The 24,573-nt window shown below is 38.8% G+C and overlaps 1 pseudogene; it reads right to left on the bottom strand.

Moving 5' to 3' along the window:
- Positions 1-517: 517 nt before the first annotated feature.
- On the bottom strand, positions 518-1,640 carry LOC100357451 (NIF3-like protein 1 pseudogene; annotated as a pseudogene).
- Positions 1,641-24,573: the final 22,933 nt, after the last annotated feature.

Here is a 24,573-nt window from a genome sequence, read left to right as displayed (position 1 = left end):
CCATATCATCCCAAACTGGCTACTGCCTAAAAATAGGTGTTCAATTCCAAGTTTTTAAAGGACATTTTAAAACTAACCAATGGCAGAGATATCTAGGTTAACATATCCCAACTATAACTAAACTAAGGAGAGAATTACTTGGTCACTTCCCAATAATCTTTAGTAAACTGATTTTAATTGATCTTTCTTAATATTTGCTCTTCATTATGGTAGTTCAGTTATTTCCTTATGAACTATAATACATTTGTTGAACCAGATAAACTAGAAAAGATAATATAAGGGCAGTTAAGAAAGATTTGCAGAAAATGGAGTTAAAAGTTGTGTATTTTGTAAAATTTTTTTAATCTGTGTAGTTTTCTCAAAATAAACATTTCCATGAACTTTTTGAAGCATCCTCATACATCTTAAGATACTCTTCTAGAAAGATATATCAACTCCACTGACTCATGTTACACATCCACCTACATGAGTGGAGATGCTATCTGTAGGTTGTATCATCTTGATGTTTCTGTATGCCTTATACCACACAAAGAAGATCCCTGTCTGTCTCTGACAAGATAATATTAATCTTGTTCTCCAAGTGGGCACCCAGAATATCACAAAGGTCAGAAAGAAAGCCTCATTCAGTGTTACTGTGTTCACAGAGGATGGTGTTTATTCCTTGGGAAGTAGCATCCAGACCATCATGATGGGATATCCCACCCATGAGGTACAGGTCTGCTTCCACATCCTACAGGACGCTGCTCCCACAACCAGCACACAGGGCCACAGCTATGACTCACGATGCTAAGGTCCTTCCTACCCCAAGAGCTAATTGAATATGAGTTAGTTTGAGGTGTCTTTTGATTCACTCAATCATGGTTGCCAGGGCAACAGAATCATCCAGGGTGCATGATCGACTCATTCCAGTATGTAGAGCAAAGGCTTCTGCAGTGATAGAATTTCAGTTCTCTGGTAAAGTTATCTGTTTTGAGAGAGCTGAGCCACCACCTGTATCAAAGTCTTCTCAGTACAATTCAGGCTGACCCTTGTTTTTCTCCTCATCAATCCTAGCAGAAAAAGAAGTGACAGGAACATCTTCAACTTCTCTCACTGCAGACACAACTTTGTCCATATCTTGGGTGTGGTTAATGTTGAATTGTACTCAGTGGTTCCCTCTATAGGATAGCCATGAACTTTGGAAGGATATGCCTGGATATGCAGGCTCCAAGCCCTTTGGAAAACCAGTTTTTCAATCCCTGGGCTGCAGCATCATAGGCTGTGTGAAGAGAGTAGATGCCAACTCTGTTCTCCAAAGTCTGGAACACCAGGCGCTCCTTTCAGGACATCCAGGTAATATGCTTTATGTGTAGGAAAATAGGTGGATGGTAGGAAAAGATGAGATCTGCCTTCTTATGCAGAGCCTCCTCCATCACCTGCTCAGTCAAGTCATTGGTCAGGAAGAGTGTATTTAGTTTGTGATGGGCTTGTTCCACCAGCAATCCAATACTGTCCCAACTTTCAGCAGAAGACAGGGATGTAAAGTCATTCAAGGAGGAAATGAGAATCTTCAGATCCATGAAGGAACAGGAAGAATTGCAGTTCAGAGATTACATAAACCAGACTGTCATGGGGACCAGGCATAAGCAAGATGACAACATACAGCAATTTTTGGGCAAAACTCAATTTGAGTCCAGGTGCATCTCCATAGCCTTTAATCTGTCTTTTTACATTGGCTTTTGTTTTCTAAACATCATTTTTCAAGTTGTTGTATATTTGGATTGCAGAACAATTTGTAAGATGAATTTTTTAACGTGCATTGCTAAAAATGCTCTGAGTGAAGTTAATTGTCAACTTTATTAAGGAGGATTGCTTTCTGTCCACCTAGTGTAAAAATAAAATCAAGTAATGAAAAAATGAGATTACAAATTTAAGGGCAAAGAAACAGAAAGATCTGAAATTAGACCTGATAGAAAATGAGGAGTCCAACAAAAATCCCATTATTTTGATTTAAGTCTTGGCTGGCTTGTACTAATACCATATACAAATAACAAAGAATGAATGCTGCAGGTTTCATTTGAGATTCATCAAGTGTGAGGTATTATTTGAACAGATACAAAGAAGCATTCAAAATGGAGAAGGAACTATAGTCTAAAGGTCATGGAAGACGTTCATACTGGAAAGAGAAGTGTCTGATTACAAATGGCAAAATTAGTCAAGCAGAATCAGAGATTGGGATCAATAGAGATTAGAGGGAATACCTAAATGGGTAATGTTAAGGAGAATGCAGATGGTTTCAAGAGGAAAAACAAGAAACCTTCAGTGGAGTTCTGATAGAAACACAGAGGAATTACCAGGGGAAAATCATATGTAGTACTTTCAAATATGCCAAAGAAAAACATTTAAATGGGCGTAAAGCATTTAGTGTAGTGGTTATGATGCCTATTTTTTTTTTTTTTTTGACAGGCAGAGTTAGACAGTGAGAGAGAGACAGAGAGAAAGGTCTTCCTCCCATTGGTTCATCCCCAAATGGCCACTACTGCCATTGTGCTGTGCCAATCTGAAGCCAGGAGCCAGGTGCTTCCTCCTGGTCTCCCATGCAGGTGCAGGGGCCCAAGTACTTGAGCCATCCTCCACTGCTTCCCAGGCCAAAGCAGAGAGCTGGACTGGAAGAGGAGCAACTGGGACAGAATCGGCACATGAACTGGACTAGAATCTGGAGTACTGGTGCCACAGGCTGAGGATTAGCCTAGTGAGCCACAGCATCAGCCTATGATGCCTATTAAGATACCCTAGTTCTACTTTAGAGTGCCTGGATGTGACTTCTAGAATCAATTAATGAGGCTTCTATCATACCTCTGAGAGACTGGGACTACATTTCTGGCTCTTGTATTCAGTTTTGGCCCAGGTCTTGCTGCTGTGGGTGTTGAGGAATGAATTAATGCAAAAAAGTGTTCTCTCTACCTATATGTCTCATTCTTCCTAGCTCTCTTTCTCTTGAAGATAAAACTAGTTTTTAGACATGACAAAAGATTCAATTAGTGCAATGATTAGAGAATAGCCTTTGGCTCTGACTATAATTTATGTTACTGGTAAGTGTTTCAGGGCTTCAATTAAGACTAATTTGAGTAGGTTAAAATTCAAATGTATAATAGAATGATTTGCCTGAAAATATAACATTAAAAAGTGCCTGTGCAACCTACATTAATAGACTGAGAGAAATGCATGGACAGTTATTTAAGGCCACACAATAGATTCTGTCCTCCCCACACTCCTGGTCTTATCTATATATAAGTACAGGCTCCAAAAGGCTATCAAAGATCATACTGTTATAGCAATTCCAAAATAAGCTAAATAACCTGTTTATGTTTTTTTTAATTTGACAGGTAGAGTTAGACAGTAAGAAAGAGAGAGGTCTTCCTTCTGTTGTTTCAGCCCCCAAATAGCAGCTACAGATAGCACTGTGCTGATCTGAAGCCAGGAACCACGTGCTTCCTCCTGGTCTCCCATGCAGGTGCAGGGGCCCAAGCACTTGGGCCATCCTCCACTGCCTTCCTGGGCCACAGCAGAAAGCTGGACTGGAATAAGAGAAACCAGGACTAGAACCCATATGAGTTCCAGTGCCCATATGGGATACTGGCACCACAGGCATTTCATTAACCAACTAAGCCATGGCGCTGGCCCCTGTTTATATTTTAACACTAGGTAATTCTTGGCTCTGCAGCATATTGAGTGTTTATTTCCAGCCTTGAACTAAAACACTATGCACAACATCATCTTTATGACTCATAAAGGTTCTGTTTCAGAATACATCTCATAGCTATTTAGCAAATTACCTCTTAATTTTTAAATTAATTTTTAAATTGAAATGTAACAAATATATCTTTTTGCTATAGCATCAGAAAGACAAGAGACTGTCTAAAGCCATACAACCCTGAACCTCCCACCCCCAATCTCATCTGATCTTGGAAACTAAGATGGGTCAGGCCTGGTTAGTACATGGATAGGAGAAAGACAAGCTATTAATTTGCTCTCAGCTTACATGGCTCTATTGTCTTATAACCATGCCAACTTTACCTTGTTCATGTGCATTCTCTAATGATGAATGTTGTGTTTGCCTTTCCATTTTAATTAACAAATTTTCATAAAGGTCCTAAAGCACAATGTAAAATGAGCTGAGAAACGATGAAGTAAGCAAGTTACTGAGATATATTAATTTATCTGGTCTTAGAAACATGTAGACATGTAGAAGTCAATAGAACTATATCTGGAAGAGAAAGTGAAAGAAGATGGTATTGAGAGAACTGGTCAGGATTGTACCTACATTTCACTGTGCAAAACAAGATTATGATAGAAATGTATACAGAATAACAGATATATAAGCTGGAAGAACAAAAACAATAAAACTCCCTATGCAAGAATAGTGTTTTACCCATGATTACAGGCTGGAAAGACATTCTTGAAAGGGCACTCATAATTTATTAATTGGTAAAGATTAAACACAACTTAGTTTCATGAAGACATTCATTTGCTACTGATTATTTAAAAAATTTAAGTTAGTAAAGATAATATAATTTTAAGAATTATTACCCAAATTAATTACAGAATTGCAAAGAAAGATCATGTGTCACTAACAACTGAACAATGGAAAAATAATTCAATGATATTAACTATGTTCCTCTTAATGCAGGGGTACCCATGGGATGCCATGTTAGCATGTTTCAATAGAGTATCTCCAGATTTTATATACCTAAAATTCCATAAAAAGCATGCATGTTGGAGGGTTCCAAGATGGTGGAATAGGGAAGGGCATATACTAGTGGTAACTAGTTTCAAAAAATGTTGGAAGTACATTGTTGGAGAAGAGTTAGAGAAAACTGTGGTGGAAATTCTACAGGAAAGAAACACCATGGATCAGTGTGGAAGATGCAGACATGCAGCATGAACACAGACACAACATGATGCCAGCAGCCAAGAGGAGGAGAAAGCACCAGCTTTGGAGAGTGAGGTGAGATCAGACTGCAGCAACCCATACCACTGGTGATGTAGACAGAGGGAGACTTTGGCGTGAGTCTGGCCTGGAGCTCTGAGGGGGAAAGTGTACCCACTGACCCAGTAAAAAAACAAGGGGGCATGTTTCTCTCACTACATTCACTAAGCAATGGTGCCCAATAACCAGTTGAGAGAAGGTGGGCACCATTTTGGACAGAAACAGAAGCTGCAGAAGCTCTTGTGCACATGCCCAGCACCTGGCTGAGACAAGATGCCATCTACTAACAGTACCAGTGGCAGCAGCTTCAATGTATGCAACTTGCAACTGGTGGGGAGAAGGAAGCATTTGGTTGGTGGCTATTGTGCATGTGTGAGATCCAGAGATTCTAACAGAAGGAAAACTCCATGTTTCCCACTGACTTTGAGTCTGGCTGGCAAATTCACTAGAGTCTGTGCACCCACATATTACTGAGGTCCTCCTCAATCTCACAACATGTCACAGGCTCCAGTGCTCAAACTGTCGAGGCTCTGGGAATGTCTGCCTCTCTGTGAATGAGACAGTCTAGCAAGGTGGATCAAATCCTCTGCACCCATTGACAGTGGGAGCCCTGTGTGCTGAGACTGTGGAAACTCTGTGACTGCATAAGAAGGCACAGGATATAGCTGGTTCTCTGGGCAACCAATGTGAGCTGCTCTACAGGCACTTTTCAAAAGAGAAAATTTTAAAAACCACAGGCAAGTGAAAAATGCTATCACTAGTCACCAGAGAAATGCAAATCACAATCACAATGAGGTTTGACCTCACCCCTGTCAGAGTGGCTCTCAAACAGAAATCAACAATCAACACATGCTGGCCAGGATGTGGGGAAAAGGCATCTTAATCCACTATTGGCGGGAAAATAAACTAGCACAGTTATTGCGGAAGACGTATGGAGACACCTCAGAAACTTGAAAGTAGATATAGCATATGACTCAGCAATCTCAATCCTGGGAATTAATCTAAGTGAAATGAAATAGGCACATGAGGGGCCAGCACCGTGGTGCAGTAGGTTAATGCCCTGACCTGAAGTGCTGGCATCCCATATGGGTACCAGTTCTGGTCTTGCCTGCTCCTCTTCCGATGCAGCTCTCTGCTATGGCCTGGGATAGCAGTGGAAGACGGCCCAAGTCCTTGGGCCCCTGCACCACATGGGATACCTGGCAGAAGCTCCTGGCTCCTGGCTTCAGATCAGTGCAGCTCTGGCCATTGCGGTCATCGGGAGAGTGAACCAGCAGATGGAAGACCTCTCTCTCTGTCTCTACCTCTCTCTGCAAGTCTGTATTTCAAATAAATTAACTAAATATTAAAAAAGGAAATAGGCATATGAAAGAACTATCTGTATCCTCATGTTCATTGCAGATCAATTAACAATAGCTAAGATATGGATTCAACCTAGATGTCTATCAACTGATGACTGGATAAAAAAAATCCATAAGTAATTTAAAAATTTGTATTTCAGATCATTTTAAAACATGTACATTTAATTATTTGAATTCATGTAACACTTTATACACTAATATTCCAAAATCAAGTTTGCATAAAATGAGAATTCTCATCTTTGTTATGCATTCTATATGTAGACATGGCTAAAAATGCTTGGGAAAATTAAACTTAATAGAACGATTAACTCAGGGAGCAGGTTTTCTGTGGGTGGTGAAGAGGAAAGTGATATTTATCTTATCTATGTCTGTTTCTAAAGAATATTAAATGAATTAATATAGAACTAAACATAATCAGACTCGAGATGCATGCATGTATATATTTTCATTAATGATTATTACAAGATTGACTTAGATCTTAATTCTTGTAAGATCCTCAGTCAATTCCACTCTGATTATCACTCTCTTTATGTTTACCACAGCAGCTCTATTATATACATTTTTGTAGGTTTAACACAAAATATATATTAGTACTCAGGTCATTGATAAGTGGCTTGAAATTACAAGTGCTAATCACTATGTCGGAGGTATTACATTGATTCAGACAGAGGAATTGAGTTGACAAAGGGAAGTCAGCAACAATTGAGTGTGGCTTTCCCACTTTCTCTTCTCAAAGATCCCCATTGAATCTATATCTCCAATTTCAAAATAAACAACTCCTGCTGGCACATTGTGGGGAATCTCACAGGAGTCCCAAAAGAGTTACAGAGCTCCCCTAGCCCAAAAAGAAAGAGAAAAATCAAACCAAGATGGAGTTACTTAACCTAATGCTACTAAACACGTGGAACTGCCCAGACCTTCTGCCAGAAGCAGACACAGCTTGTTAGCACGATAAGGACAGGGGAACATTACATCGTAAAGAAGCAGCCAACCAGCTGGCCACTACTTTACTTCACCCACTTTACCATATCACAATTGGTCACACTCAGAAGGCTTCTGTCGCACCACTGGCCACACCCAAAACCAACTTCTGGTTGGTGACACCCAAAAAGGATAGGCCTGTGATTGGGGATGCCCTAGATCACAATCACTGCCCACCTACCCCAGAGGGGGATAAAAATCAAGCCTCACAACTGCTTTCCATCCTCTTGGGCAACAATGGCTTATTGCAAGTGATGGCTGAGTGGATCTGCTGCATCTTGCCAAAGCTCTGCCAAATTGTTCACTGGCCAAAACTCTGCTTGCCAGACACTATATCTTCTATTTGCTTTGCAGTATTCTTTGCATTGTTCTGTATAAACATATGACTTACATAAAAGCAGAAGGCATATTTGGCATAGAAGTTATTAATGTTGTAAGAGATGTTTTTGGAAAGCTATTTATGATCAAAGTATCTGGCCACTTTGGTAATATTTTCATCAAGATGTTTCCAGATTGTCAGTATGATTGTAGATTGGAGTTGTGGGGTTGGTGGTGAAATATGGGGGGGGGGCTTGAGATTGAAATTTGAAGAAATTGAAGGATAATATAGGAAATAATGAGGCATCTCATACTATTCTGTTTCTGTCTCAGGAGCAGTAGTAAAGTTTGTCAAGATGTCTTCTCATTGGTCATGCCAATAATTGGTATACAATGGTGAGATGATGAATATTTAATTGTGGAAGTAAGTCATTGATATAGCTTATTATATTTTTGATGAACTATTCTTGATTTATACCAATGCTATCTGTCTCATCATCAATCAAGATGATATCTTCATCATTTTCATCTGTTTCCATACACTCCTGGGCTCTTTATTCACGTTCCTGGGTTGTATATCCAATTGGGAATTGATCTGGTGTATAAGAATCTTTGAATAATTCCATTTGGGCTCTACAGGTCTACCATATATGTATATGGGTTTGTAGTGATTATAGTCCAGTTATTAATATCCATTGAATTTTATTCTTTTAAGGTTTTGGTCAAACAGAAGGTGTAGTTGGAGATGAGCTTTCTCTACCACTCACTGATGTTCACTGACTGTTCATAAAATGTTACTGTCAAGACAGGACAACTGCAGTAAAGGTTAAACAGGCTGTATATATTGTAAGAAGTATGTTTGGAAGAATCTTGAAGTTGATTTCATGGGGTTGCACAGGCAGATTGGCATCCCATCATCAGGGTAGATCAGTGTTATTGAATGTTAAATTTAATGTCTGTGTCAGTGTAAATGTTGAAGATGTTGGACTCAAACTCTGAGGTTGGACTCTTGTCCAGGATACTCACCAAGATGTCTAGTAATTGGTTGTCATAAATCCATCCAAGGGCAGTAATGGTTTTGATGAAGGTGGTGATGGCCTGCATTGTTGATGGATCCAGGTTGGGTTGGCTATTTGCCGGCATGGTCCTACTCCAGATAAGCACAAGTTTCTTTTTCTTTTTTTTTTTTTTTGTAAAGATTTATTTATTTATTTGAAAGTCAGAGTTACACAGAGAGAGGAGAGGGAGAGAGAGAGGTCTTCCATATGTTGGTTGGCCAAAATGGCCAGAGCTGTGCTGATCTGAAGCCAAGAGCCAGGAGCTTCCTCTGGGTCTCCCATGTGGGTGCAGGGGCCCAAGGACTTGAGCCATCTTCCACTGCCCTCCCAGGCCACAGCAGAGACCTGGATCAGAAGTGGAGCAGCTGGGTCTCAAATGGTGCCCATATGGCTTGCTGGCACTTCAGGCCAGGGCATTAACTTGCTGCACCACAGTGCTAGCCCCAACACAAGAGAATTGACTTGAGTTTACAAAAATATTAACTCGTCTCTCCTTGGGAGTTTTAATTGTTCTTTATTGCTTGTAGTCCAGTATGTGTTTCCTGGTCCATTAGCTAAAATTTCTTGTGAGGATAACATTTGATCCTTAAATGTTTTTTTTAAATTAACTTATAAGGTTTGACTTTGTGTTTTGAATTTTGTTGTGATGTTACTTCTAATAAGTCATTGGCATTTTGTATTATACTTTATGTGGGTGTTCTGTATTTATTCTTGTTCTGAGTTTAATTCATAAACTGCAATGTCTAGGGCATTTTGCAATTTTTTTATTATTATTGTCTAGAAGTATTTCAGGTTTAATTCATCTGTTAAACCTTTCTATGTTACCACTAACATGTGGATTATATGCCATATGATAATTCCATATTATTTTTTATTGATTTATTTGAAAGTCAGAGTTACACAGAGAAAGGAGAGGCAGAGAGAGAGAGAGAGAGAGAGAGAGAGAGGTCTTACATTCGATGGTTCACTCCTCAATTGGCCTCAATGACTGGAGCTGCACCAATCTGAAGTCAGGAGCCTCCTCCAGGTCTCCCATGCAGGTGCAGAGGCCCAAGGGCTTGGGCCATCTTGTACTGCTTGCCCAGGCCATAGCAGAGAGCTGGATAGGAAGTTGAGCAGTCAGGACTAGAACTGGCACCCATATGGGATGCCAGTGCTTCAGGCCAAGATGTTAACCCATGGCGCCACAGTGACAGCCCCAGTTCCATATTATGTCAAAATTTTCTGCCCATCTTTTAACTTTATACCTATAAAGTGATATCCTTGATCACTTTCAATCACTATTGGGACTCCAAAGAGTGAAATCCATGTCCATAAAGTACTAATAGTGTTGTCCTGGTTTGGGTGTTTGCATTCTCTAGCAATTTCCAGTCCTGTTTCAGTGTCTACTATTGTACATGCATATTTCTTTTGGAGCTTGAATAATGGATCTATAAAGTCTATTTGTAGTAAACAGCTAAATGTTCTAATTTTATAATTTAATGGTGGTTCTCTGTGTCTAAATCTTGGTGATATATTTGGACCATCTGTACATATTTTAATAGCATTCTTACACTGTTGCCACGTGATGGGTAGGTTTCAATCAGAAACCCATTTGTACATTGCATGTGTTCCTATGTGTCCTAGCCATTGATGTAATTGAAGAGTTTCTTTTGTTATCTCTAATGGATCAGTATTAACTATTTTCCATTTGGATTTTTTCTTTAATTTTAGTGTATTTTTACTTTATATTCTCAATTTTGTTTAGTGATTTTCAATTTAGGTATGTTAATTTGCCAATTATTACAGGTTTTTTTAGCTTAATAGTTGCTATTTGATCTATTTTACTAAATCTGTCTACCACCTCATTGTATTGTGCTTCATGATTGGGTTTATTAGTATGGGCATCTACATGAGTAATCATTACTTTAAGTTTGTTAAATCATTATTTTAAGTTTATCTGGACTCAGATATCTTAGTACAAGTCTAATTGGACCATATATCTTTACCGTAGATTTGCCAATTATTTTTCTTCCATTTACTAGGCCAAATTGTGACTGCATTGTATGAGCACTGTGAATTATTGCAAATGTAAATGCATTTGTGTCCTTCTTGGATTGTTTTCTCTCCTGCTAACCAAATTGCAAGAGTTTCTGCATGTTGTGCTGATTTGTCTATTCCCTCTTTTGTCAGGATCATTCCATCTGAGGGTCTACAGGCTGCACCTTTCCAGGGTCTACCAAGGCTGAGCCATCTGTAAACCAGGCATTCCTGAGTTGTTCTGATCACATTGGTCCCCAAGTGCCAATGGGTTTAGGTGGTGGGTTTTGTGTTTGTGGTGGTGGAGTTGTCATCTCAGCCACCTGTGCAGTGACTTTTGATATGTTGCCACCTGTCTTTGCCTTGTGGTTCTTCAGGAATTCTTGGATATGCCATTTCCAAGTTAAAGCCTTTGGTTCCAGGTGTACTCTGTGGATTGCCTACCCAGTCAAATTAACCCTTGGTAGTACAGGTATTGTGGTTCAGATTTCTTTTTTTTTTTTTTTTTTTTTTTTTTACAGGCAGAGTGGATAGTGAGAGAGAGAGAGACAGAGAGAAAGGTCTTCCTTTTGCCGTTGGTTCACCCTCCAATGGCCGCCGCGGCGAGCGCGCTGCGGCCGGCGCACCGCGCTGATCCGATGGCAGGAGCCAGGAGCCAGGTGCTTTTCCTGGTCTCCCCATGGGGTGCAGAGCCCAAGCACTTGGGCCATCCTCCACTGCACTCCCTGGCCACAGCAGAGGGCTGGCCTGGAAGAGGGGCAACTGGGACAGAATCCGGTGCCCCGACCGGGACTAGAACCCGGTGTGCCGGCGCCGCTAGGCGGAGGATTAGCCTAGTGAGCCGCGGCGCCGGCCAGTTCAGATTTCTATAGGTTGGTCCTGGCATAGGGGTTCACATTTCTCAGCACTTCATATAAAGTCAATATTATTTTTTGAAATAACCAATACTTGAAAGCTGAGTATGGAAAGCACTTGCAGTAGAATTCAATTGGTATACTGTGTTTTTTCAATAATGTTATAAAGTGCCCAGTTACCATACCCTTCCAAAAATATGTCTATAGTACTTTTGCCTCCCTTTATATTATGTAATTCTTGGTATATTTTAACATATTATACATATTCTTTGAAAGTTTGGAGGGCTTGTTGTTGTCGCCTTATGTAAATTTGGATGCTTTTCTAGTAATTTTATATATTGCTTTAAATATAATTTATAAATATGGACTGTGACTCCTCCAATATCCAAATAATGCAATTAATCTTGTACTCCATTTTTTTCTGTTGTAGCAGATAAACTCCCTATTTTATCTATTATAGTATTAGGGATAGTTTTACCCTCATTGTTTCATTCTATGCCTAAGAATTTTACTTGGTGGTTTGAATTTTGTATTTTAGATTGGGTGATTGTCCATCCATTACTTCTTAAATGTTTGATAAGCTTATCTAAAGTGTGTTAGCCACTCTTCATATCTCCATAAATTATTAAATCATCAATGTATCTTAAAACTTGCATATCTGGATTTTTATTTTTAATTTGTTTTAGATATCCATTTATTATTGTATGTGCAATATTTGGGATATTTTATATCCCTGACATAGTCTAGTGAATTGATATTGAATTTTATTCCAAGTAAATGTCATTTGTTCTCTTGAATTTTTAGATAATGGAGTGCTAAAGAACATATCAATTAGGTCTATTGTGGCAAAATATTTAAGATTGTCCATAGTAAGCTTATTGATAATTTTTTCTACCTCTGGTAAGTTTCCTGGCATGGCAGGTACATTTTTATTTAAGTTTCTAACATCTACTGTGAATCTATACTCACCATTGGGGTCTTTTTATAGGCCATACCCGACTATCGAAATTAAAGGTTTGGGTTTGTCAATTATTCCCTACTTTAAAAGCTCCCCTATTTTGTTATTATTTCTTTATGTCCTACTTTTAGGAGGTATTGTTTAGTAAAAGTTGATTTTGTTATTAATAATTCAATTGGTTGAATATTAATAGCCACTAGTAATGATTGTTTTACTGATTTTTAAGGTGAATGTGGTCTTTAAATATCATTGGGATCCAATTCATTTCCAAAATATTACATGGGGATTATGCTAGAATTGCTTTACCTAAGATATCTTTCCTATCATAATTTTTTATTTTAATCAGGATGTCATACACCTCTATAGTCTGTCCACTAATGCCTTCAATAGTTATCTTATTTTTAGTTTTAGTGTCTATGTTTCTAATTATGGTTACTTGGCTTCCTGTATCTGTTAAGAATTTTAACATAACCTATATTGTTAATGTTAATTACTAAATTTATAAATGTCTAATATGTATATAGTTACATTTTAATTGCATCTTTTGAGTTTGGGTTTCCATTTTGGGAACTTGAATTTCCTGTGTCCCCATTGAGGGGTGCTGTTGAGCTGATTGGGCTATTCCCTGACTCTTGCCTGTTTTGGTGGTATGAGGGATACTTTGTTGGCCTTAGAGAGTTTGGAGGGAATTTGAGGCCCAACAGATTTCTGGTGTAAGGTGGGTAATTCCGGGGTCCCCTGTTGGAGTTTTTTTTGCTATGTTTCCCCTTTGATAATTATTTTGTGTTTTCAGTTTGGATCTCCACTGGATGTTTTTAAATGCTTCCCCATTAGGATTTGCAAAGAAAGAGGCAGATGTCTGAGTTTGGGTGTTAAAAATGAAAAATTTTGACCCTCTTCTAGGTCTCTAGCCTGGTGGAAGTAATCAACATATTCTTGCATTACTCTGGTCCCCATCTGGGTGGAGATCATGGTAAGATGCAAATGTTGTGGTCCACCCTTAATAATTAGATTTTTAATCCCTTGACACCATCATTGGAGTGGTTACCTCTCAGGAATATATCATTAACACCCCAATGTTTCTACATAGCCTTATGGCTTGGTTGATATTATTACATTTAATCCAGGCATTGAAAGATTCTAAATCTAATATTGGGAAAGCTTGCTGCCAAGCTTCCGCTATCCAGTCAAAAATTGACTGTTCATTATATAATCATCTATTATTTGACAAAGTTTGTCATGTATTACCCAATTTTCTACTATTCCAGCTAAAATATTCATTTCTCACCCACTAACTGAAATGCCATTTGCTCCTTTAGTCCGGAGCCTTATAAGAACTCAACATCTTAAGTCCCTTTTTGGGCAAAGTCCTGCCTGTATTTTTGAAGTTCAGCTTGTGTAAACTCTGATTTCTATGCTGACTTTGGGATCTCTTGTTCTTCGAGTCCTATTTTCTTTATTAGCAGCTACTGGTAAGCTGGACTTAGCTTGTTTATTTTCTAAGAATGGGTAATTATTTAAGAATGGATTAATTTGGGTCTTGTCTAATACCTGTCTGGCTAATTCCCTTCCCTTAGATAAATCTGAGTCAGTATCTGCATATTATCTTAGGGACTTCATGAGGGGGAGCTCTTGCCAGGATTGGCTCCACTACTTCTGGAGAGTGTAAGTTAATTGTTAACATCAGTCCCCTTTTTACTCTTAGTGAATTTTTCTTGAGTAATTCCACCTTGCATCAAGATTTATTAACCAAGCTGGCGCCGTGGCTCAATAGACTAATCCTCCACCTTGCGGCGCCGGCACACCGGGTTCTAGTCCCGGTCGGGGCGCCGGATTCTGTCCCAGTTGCCCCTCTTCCAGGCCAGCTCTCTGCTATGGCCAGGGAGTGCAGTGGAGGATGGCCCAGGTGCTTGGGCCCTGCACCCCATGGGAGACCAGGAAAAAGCACCTGGATCCTGGCTCCTGCCATCGGATCAGCGCGGTGCGCCGGCTGCAGCGGCGGCCATTGGAGGGTGAACCAACGGCAAGGGAAGACCTTTCTCTCTCTGTCTCTCTCTCTCACTGTCCACTCTGCCTATAAAAAAAAAAAAAAAAAAAAAAAAAAAAAGATTTATTAACCAATAATTCATTTACCTCTTTTTTCTTCCAATTTTTTTATTTTCTCCCAGATCTCACTAATTTTGTCTTATATTTATAAACAATATGGCAATTTGTACCCATATTATGTAAATATATTTGTACCCATATTATGTAAATATATGTAAATGTACAAAATACCCATATGACTTGTTTATACCAATATAAATAAATACATATGTATTTATGGTGATATTTTAGGTTTTTTTTTTAACCAAGGTTAATTATGCTATATAGATGGCCAGATTGATTAGCACTTTAACCTACTTTCCCCTCAAATACCTCCTAACCTTCACACATTGATCTTTAATGCTTACTAGGTAGCAAAATTCCCATTCTAGGTAATTATACAGCCTTTTAGACAGCCAGCCACACATTTAAAACTTAGTTCTCATGAGATCAGCATCAAAGGCCCATTTAACCCCTCCCAGAGCTGCTCTTACCATAACCTTGCTCTCCTAGCCTTAGACATGGGTGCCTTTTGGAGGCAACTAGTCTGGTCAAGAGACTTAGTATGGGAGTCTTGAGTCTAGAAACCCATTTTGCCCCTACCAGAGCCAGTTTTTTACAGCCCTGACCACCTGGACTTAGCTCTGCGTACATTGTGGAGGTCGCTAATTTGAGTCCCCTTCATCAAGGCCCCAACTTATATGGGTATTGGTGAGCCCTTACCAGAGCCAGTCTTACCACAGCCTTAGCCACCTAGCCTTAGCCATGAGTGCCTTTTGGAGGTGACTCTTGCCAAATACTGAATTTGGGTAAGTATCAAGAAGCCCCTGCCAGAGTCAGTCTTACCACAGCCTCAGCCACTTAGCTTTAGCCCTGGGTGCCTTTTGGAGATGACTCTTGCCAGATACTCATACCAAGCTTAAAATCACCTGGGAGAGAGTTTGAATGGATATTTTAAAAATCCTGCTGACTACACCAACTGTCATGAGTGTAGTAATGACATGGAGCTGGTCTTGGTTCCAATAAGGCTTTTTATTATGCAGTAGTAAAATCACATGTTTTAATTTGTATAATACACACACTGTATAAACCAACCACCCAGGGATCCCAAAGAACCTCTTGTGCTCCTCATGACATGTCTTAGACCCAGAGAGAGGAATTGCACAGAGTCTGCAGGAGTGGTACCTCTGAGCCAGAAAGCACAGATCTCCAAGGCAATTAAAGTCTCAGCATCTGGCTGGTGTTTGGGCTTCAAAAAGGAAGAATCTCAGCTCAGGGAGAGGCTCTGCCTCAATACCCAGTGAGTGCAGGGCTGGCTGGGAGAACTCTCACAGGAATGTCTGAGTGTGGTGGGTCAACTTGGAACTTTCAGTTGACTGCACTCACCTGAGGCTCTTGACATGAGCTGCTTGGGCTATGGAAGATTTTTGGATCCACAAACTTTATCAGTATTTAGACAAAGCCATAAGAAAAGTAGTTCTCTCCTCCATTCAGAGACAAATATATCCTTCTTTGATGACCACTTCTTTCCAGTGATGTCTCATCCACAGAGCTTCTTCATCTAGAACATTTTTTGTCACATTGTCTAGGCTTTCCATGCCTGAAATGCTCTCCTGGACTTTTCAGTCAGACCAGAATGATGTTAAGGGCTGATCCTAAGATCAGAGTGCTACTTAAAGCAATTGTCATGCTATGAGTCTGCTGTATGGACTACTTCCCATGTTGGAGCATTCACTTCTTTTTTTTTTTTTTTTTTTTTTGACAGGCAGAGTGGACAGTGAGAGAGAGACAGAGAGAAAGGTCTTCCTTTTGCCATTGGTTCACCCTCCAGTGGCCGCTGCGGCCGGCATGATGCGGCCAGTGCCCCGCACTGATCCAATGGCAGGAGCCAGATACTTATCCTGGTCTCCCATGGGGTGCAGGGCCCAAGCACTTGGGCCATCCTCCACTGCACTCCTGGGCCACAGCAGAGAGCTGGCCTGGAAGAGGGGCAACCAGGACAGAATCTGGCGCCCCAACCAGGACTAGATCCTGGTGTACTGGGGCCACAAGGTGGAGGATTAGCCTAGTGAGCCGTGGCGCCGTCCATTCACTCCTTTTGAATTCTCTCTATTATTATTACCAAACACTTAATACTACTTATCTGATCAGTTTAACACTTAATCCAATCTATATGATCACTTTACCACTTAAGCCTATCCATATGATCTATAATACTTGAGTTGCTATTTCTATCAGCAGCTTAAGGGAATTTGGGGTGCCATTGCAAGTTTTTATACTGTACCTTTAGAAGTAAGTCCATATGAATGTATGCAGAACTATACTGCTTTACAGTTACAAAATTCATACATTTTATAATTACATACTTAGAATCTTGGTAATTCTTACTGTGCCTGCTCTCCCACCCACACCTCCACCCCCTTCCTCTTCCCTTTTTTATTTTCCCTTATTTTTTACTAACATCTATTTTCTATTAACTTTTTACACATATGATTAACTCTATGTTAAGTAAAGTGTTCAACAATTAGTATGAAAGAAAAAATAAGGAAAATATGATAAAGGAAAAGAAAAGAAAAACAAAAATTAAAAAACAACTGTTTCTCAACAGTCAAGAGAAAGGCTGTTCAAATTCATTGTTTCTTAAAGCATCATTTTCATTTCTACAGGTTGTCTTTTAGGTGCTCTATTAGATATTGCAGGTCAGCAAAAACATAGAATTTGTCACTTCGGGATTGGCTTATTTCACTAATTATGATGTTTTCCAGTGTTTGTATATTTCTTTATGCTAGCCATTCTAACTAGAGTGAGGTGGAACCTCATTGTGGGGTATTTTTTAGACTTTGAAGTTCTTTAATGCCAGCAGCTGAAAGAGGGCTCAAGCAGTAAAGAACTCTAGACTCCAAAACACATAGCAACAGGGCTTATATAGGCAAAACTACAAGGAGCAGAGGGGTAATACATAGTTGTTAGGGTTAAGTTGACCTAAAGTGTATGCAGAACTAATATCAATTACAATCATTTTTTCCCTAAAGAAGCCTTTTATTTAAGGAATAGAAACTTCATGCATTTCATAAGTACAACTTTAGGAATAAAATGATTCTTCCCACCATACCCCCCTCCCATTCCTCCTTTTACTCCCTCTCCCATTCTCAGTCCCATTCTCTACTATGATCCATTTTCAATTAACTTTATACACAGAAGACCAACTCTATATTAAGTAAAGAGTTTAACAATTTGCACACAAAAAAATAAAAATCATTCCTCAACAGTTGAGACAAGGGCTTTCCCTATCCTCCATTTTATACACTAAAACAAAATAAATTGTTGAAAACAAATTTTACTCTTAAGTCTCACAATACAACTCTTTGAGGACAGAAGTCCTGCATGGGAAGTCAGTGCACAGTGACTCCTGTTGTTTAACAATTGAATCTCTTATGTATGACATCAGCGATCACCCAGGACTCTGGACTTGAGCTGCCTAGGCTATGGAAGCCTTTTAAATCCACAAACTCCATCAATATTTAGACAAGGCCATAAGCAAAGTAGAAGTTCTCTCCTTCATTCAGAGACAAATATATCCTTCTTTGATGACCACTTTTTTCCACTGATGTCTCACCCACCGAGCTCCTTCATGTAGAGCATTTTTTGCCACAGTGTCTTGGTTTTCATGCCTGAAATGCAACCCTGGGCCTTTTAGTCAGACCAGAATGATTTAAGGGCTGATTCTGAGATTAGTGCTACTTAAAGCAATTGTCATGCTATGAGTCTGCTGTATGGACTACTTTCTATGTTGGAGAATTCACTCCTTTGGAATTCTCTGTATTGTTATTTTCAAACACTTAATCCTATTTATATGGTCACTTTAACACTTCAATTACATTCTTCACAATACCAATCACAATCTTAACAATACCAATTACAATCTGTTTTTTCCCCAAAGAAAACTTTTTTAAGGAATACAAAATTCATGTATTTGATAAGTACAATGTTAGGACTACAGTGATTCTTCAAATCATACCCACCTTCCCACCCCACCTCCTTCTCCCTCTCCCATTCCCAGACCCATTTTCCACTAAAGTCCAGTTTCAATTAACATTATACACAGAAAACCAACTCTATACTATGTAAAGAATTCAAGCGTTTACACACACACAGACACACACACAAATCTGTTCCTCAACATCCAAGACAAGGCTTATTCAAAGTCATTGCATGTCTAAGTTGATTTCACTTCTTTTTTTTAAGAAATTTAATTAACTTTAAAGAAGCACCCAAGAAGGATACATCTTTTGCTAGCAATTAGATGTAACTATAACTTCTGAGACATAAGAATATCCTCCACTTAACACCTTGAAATAAAATAAGTTCTTGAGAACAAGCTTTATCATAAATTAAGAAAAGAAGCAATGGAGTTGGACACTTAGGCTTAACTAAAACTTCTGAGACATAAGAATATCCTCCACTTAATATACTAAAACAAAATAAATCTTTCAGAACACTGTTAACTCTTACAGTAAATCTCTTTGAGAACAGAAATCCTGCATGGGAAGTTAGTGCACAGTGACTCCTGTTGTTAATTTAGCAAATAATTTTCTTATGTATGATGTCAGTGATCACCCAAGGCTCTTGACCTAAGCTGCCTAGGCTATGGAGATTTTTGAATCCACAAACTATCAGTATTTAGACAAGCTCTACAGGTGAATTCATAAAGAAATGTGATCTACACACAGTGAAATGTTATATACCCAATAAAAAGTGGGAAATCCTGTGAATGAACCTTGAGGACATTGTAATAATAAGCCAAAGAAAAATATGATTCAATTCCACCCATATAAAGTATTTAAAGCTGTCAAAATCCTAGAAAGTAGAAAGGTGCTTAAGGATGACAGGAGTGGTTTTCTCTTCAGTGGGAAAAGGTTTTGCTAGACAAAGGTTCCCAAGATGTGTTGTAGATTAATGTGTTTGCATTTTATGTCACTACTGAACTGTACTTGTAGAATGTTCAGGATAGTAAATTTAATATTATATGCCTGTGCCTCTGGGGTCTTTTCCAAGAGCTCTTTGTTTGTGCCAATGTTTTGCATGGTTTCTTCAATGCTCTGTAATAATTTAATGGTGTCAGGGTGGTAGAATTATGTATTTAATCCATTTTGAGTGGATTTTAGTGAAAGGTGTCAGGAATGGGTCTTGCTTCATGCTTCTGCATGTGACAATCCAGTTTTCTTAGCACTATTTGTAGAAGGGACTGTCCTCGCTCCAGGGATTGTTTTTACCTCCTTTGTCAAAGATCAGTTGGTTGTAAATGCTTGATTTCTGGCATTTCTCTCCTGTTCCATTGGTCTATCCATCTGTTTTGTACCAGTACCAGGCTATTTTGAATATAACTTCCCTTTAGTATGTCTTGAAATTTGGCATTGTTATGCCTCCACCTTTGTGTTTGTTGTGTAAGGTTGCTTTAGCTATCTGGGGTCTATCGTGTTTCCATATGCATTTCAGCATAATTTTTTCTGTATCTGAAAAGAATGTCCTTGGCATTGCATTGAGTCTGTACATTTCTTTCAGAACTGTGGACATTTCTATGATATTGATTCTGCCAGTCTGACATGAAAGATTGTTACATTTCGTGTATCTTCTTCTGTTTTTTTCTTTAGTGTTTTGTAATTTTCATCATAGAGCACTTTGAAATCCTTGGTTAAATTTATTCCAGGGAATTTGATTTCTTTGCAGCTATTGTGAATGGGATTGATCTTAGAAGTTCTCTCTCAGCTGTGGTATTGTCTGCATTTGCAAAGGATAATAATTTTTGTGTGTTGATTTTTATATACTGCTACTTTACCAAGCATATCTATGAGATCCAATAGACTCTTTTTTTAAACAAAGATTTTATTGAATGAATACAAATTTCATAGGTACAGCTTTAAGAATATAGTGGTTCTTCCTCCCCATATCTGCCCTCCCCGCCAACTGGCTACTCCCTCTCCCATCCCATTCTTCATTAAGATTCATTATTAATTAACTTTATATATAAAAGACAAACTTTGTACTAAGTAAAGATTTAAACAATTTGTACACACATGCACACAGTATAGAGTACTGTTTGAAAACAAGTTTTGCAGGTAGTTATCATAGTACAACTCATTAAAGACAGAGGTCCTACATGGGGAGTAAGTGCACAGTGACTCCTGTTGTTGATTGAACAATTAACTCTTATTTATGGTGTCAATGATCACTTGAATCTTTTGACATGCACTGCAAAGGCTATGGAAGCCTTTTGAGTCCACAAACTCCAGCAATATTTAGACAGGGCCATAAGCAAAGTGGAAGTTCTCTCCTCTCTTCAGAAAAAAGCACATCCTTCCTTGATGGCCCCTTCTTTCCAATGGGATCTCACTCACAAAAATCCTTCACATAGAACATTTTTTGCCACAATGTCTTGCCTCTCCATGCCTGAAATGCTCTTATGGGCTTTTTAGAAAGATCTGAATGCAGTGGCCACCGCGGCAGAGAGCTGGCCTGGAAGAGGGGCAACCGGGACAGAATCCGGTGCCCCGACCGGGACTAGAACCCGGTGTGCCGGCGCCGCAAGGCCGAGGATTAGCCTAGTGAGCCACGGCGCTGGCCCCAAATGCATAAACCTTTAAGCCAGGGAAAGCCAATCAACTCCCAGTTCCTGCCCTCGGTGTCCTCCCTTGGGACGCTGTCTTCCCTTCCTGGGGCACCTCCCCTGCAGATGGATTCTGCTCTCTGCTATGGCCTGGGAAAACAGTGGAAGATGGCCCAAGTCCTTGGGCTCCTGCACCGCGCGGGAGACCTGGAAGAGACTCCTGGCTCCTGGCTTCGGATTGGCCCAGCTCTGGCCATTACTGCCATTTGAGAAGTGAACGAGGGGATGGAAGACCTCTCTCTCTCTACCTCTGCCTCTCTGTAACTCTGCCTTTCAAATAAATAAATCTTTAAAAAAAAAAAAGATCTGAATGCTTTAAGGGCTGATTCTGAGGTCAGAGTGTTGTTTAGGGTGTTTCTCATACTATGAGTCTGCTGTGTGGTCTGCTTCCCATGTTGGAACATCTCTCCTTTTTAATTCTATCTATTGTTATTACCAGACACTTGGTCTTATTTATTTGATCCCTTTGACACTTAACCCTATCTATATGATCAATTATACACCTAATATAATCACTATAACACATAAGATGGCATTAAAACCATCCAGCTTAATGAGATTGAGAGTCTCATGGCAAGTTCTTAGGTTTACCCTTAGGGTAAATTCATGGGAATGTGCTCCAAACTGTATAGCTTGTATCTCTCTTATTTCCACACTTATTTTTTACTGGGATATATTTTCCATTGAATTAATACACCTATGATTAATTCTCTTTTAAGTAAAGAGTACAACCAATGGTATTACATAGAAAAAAAGATAATAAGCTGTTCCTTGACATTCAAGACAAGGGCTGTTCAAGTCTTTGCTTCTCATAGTATCAATTTTACTTCTACAGGTTTCCTTTTAGGTGCTCTGTTAGTTGTCAAGAATAGGGAGAACATATGGTATTTATCCCTTTGGGACTAGCTTATTTCACTAAGTATGATTTTTCCAGATTCATCCATTTTGTTGCAAATGACCCATCTTCCACTGATGGGTGACTAGGTTGTTAATTCCATGTATTAGCTATTGTGAATTGAGGTGCAATACACATGAAAGTGAAGATAACTCTTTTGATGGCTGATTTCATTTCCCTTGGGTAAATTCTAAGGAATGGGATGGCTGGGTCATATGGTAGGACTATATTCAAATTTCTGAAGTATCTCCAAACTGTCTTCTATAGTGATTTTACCAGTTTGCATTCCCACCAACAGTGGATTAGTGTATCTTTTTCCCCAAATCCTCATCATCATTTATTGTTTGTTTATTTCTGTATGAAAGCCATTCTAAATGGAGTGAGGTGAAGCCTCATTGTGGTTTTGATTTGCATTTCCCTGATAGCTAATGATCCTGAACCTTTTTTCATGTGTCTGTTGGTTATTTGGATTTCCTCTTTTGAAAAATGTCTGTTTAAGTCCTTGGCCCATCTCTTAACTGGGTTGATTGTTTCGTTGTTGTGGAGTTTCTTGATCTCTTAGATTCTGGTTATTAATCCTTTATCAGTTGAATAACTTGTAAATAATTTCTCCCATTCTGTTGGTTGCCTCTTCATTTTCTTGACTGCTTCTTTTGCCATACAGAAACTTTTCAATTTTTTAGTAATCCTGCTTGTTAATTTTGGCTTTGACTGCCTGTGCCTCCAGGGTCTTTTCCAAGAAGTCTGCCTGGTCAATGTCTTGCAGGGTTTCCCCCATGTTCTCTAATAATTTGATGAAATCAGGTCATAGATTTATATCTTTAATCCATGTTGAGTGGATTTTTGTGTAAGGTGTAAGGTAGGGGTCTTGCCTCATACTTCTGCATGTGGAAATCCACCATTTGTTGAAGAGGCTGTCCTTCCTCCAGGGATTGGTTAGCTCCTTGGTCAAATATAAGTTGGTTGTAGATATTTGGATTGGTTTCTGGGTTTCTATTCTGTTCCATTGATCTGTCCATCTGTTTTTGTATGAGTACCAGGCTGTTTAGATTATAATTGTCTTGTATTATGTCTTAAAGTATGGTATTGTGATGCCTCCAACTTTGTTTTTGTTGTGTAAGATTGTTTTAACTATTCAAAGTCTCCTGTGGATCCATATGAATTTAAGCATCATTTTTTCTAGATCTGAGAAGAGTGACTTTGGTATTTTGATTGGTATTACATTGAATTTGTAAATTACTCTCTGAAGAATGGACATTTTGATGATATTGATTCTTCCAATCTGTGAACATGGAAAATTTGTCCATTTTTTGTGTCTTCTTTCATTTCTTTATTTAATGTTTTGTAATTCTCATTGTAGAGATCTTTGACATCCTTGATTAAGTTTATTACAAGGTATTTGACTTTTTTGTAGCTATTGTGAATGGGATTGACCTTAGAAGTTCTTTCTCAGCCATGGCATTGTCTGTGTATACACAGGCTATTGGTTTTTGTGTATTGATTTTATATCCTGCTACTTTATTAAACTCTTCTATGAGTTCCAGTAGCCTCTTAGTGGATTCTTTTGGGTCCTTTATATATAGAATCATTTTATCTGCAAATAGGGATAGTTTGACTTCCTCTTTCCCAAGTTGCATCCCTTTGATTTCTTTTCTTGCCTTATGACTCTGGCTAAAATTTCCAGTACTATATTGAATAGCAATGGTGAGAGTGAGCATCCCTGACTGGTACCAGATCTTAGTGGGAGTGCTTCCAACTTTTCCCCTTTCAGTATGAGCTGGTCGTGGGTTTGTTATGAATTGCCTTGATTGTGTTGAAGAATGTTCCTCTAAACCCAATTTGCTTAGATTTTTTATCATGAAAGAGTGTGGTATTTTGTCAAGTGCTTTCTCTGTATCTATTGAAGTAAGCATATGGTTTTTGTTCTTCAATTTGTTAAAGTGTTGTATCACATTGATTTGCAAATGTTGAACCATCCCTGCATACCAGGAATGAATCACATTTGGTCCAGGTGAATGATCTTTCTGTCATATTGTTGGATTCAATTGGCCAGAATTTTGTTGAGAATTTTTGTGTCTCTGTTCATCAGGGAAATTAGTCTGTAATTCTCTTTTTCTGTTACATCTTTTTCAGCTTTAGCAATTAAGGTGATGCTGGTTTCATAGAAAGAATTTGAGAGGATTTATTAAATAATTTCAGAAGAATTGGTTAGTTCTTTAAATATTTGGTAGAATTCAGCATTGAATCTATCCAGTCCATGGCTTTTCTTTGTTGGGAGGTCTTTATTACTAATTCAATTTCTGTCTTTGTTATGTGTCTGTTTAGGTTTTCTATGTCTTTGTGGCTCAATTTAAGTATGTTGTAAGTGTCCAAGAATTTATCTATTTCTTCTAGGATAAGATGAGTAAAAA

The sequence above is a fragment of the Oryctolagus cuniculus genome, chromosome 20 (genome assembly GCF_051225735.1).
Source record: "Oryctolagus cuniculus isolate XC-2025 breed Fujian yellow rabbit chromosome 20, ASM5122573v1, whole genome shotgun sequence".
Taxonomy (NCBI): Eukaryota; Metazoa; Chordata; class Mammalia; order Lagomorpha; family Leporidae; genus Oryctolagus; species Oryctolagus cuniculus.
The sequence above is the reverse complement of the archived record's forward strand: the minus strand, read 5'-3'. Positions and strand labels throughout refer to the sequence as shown.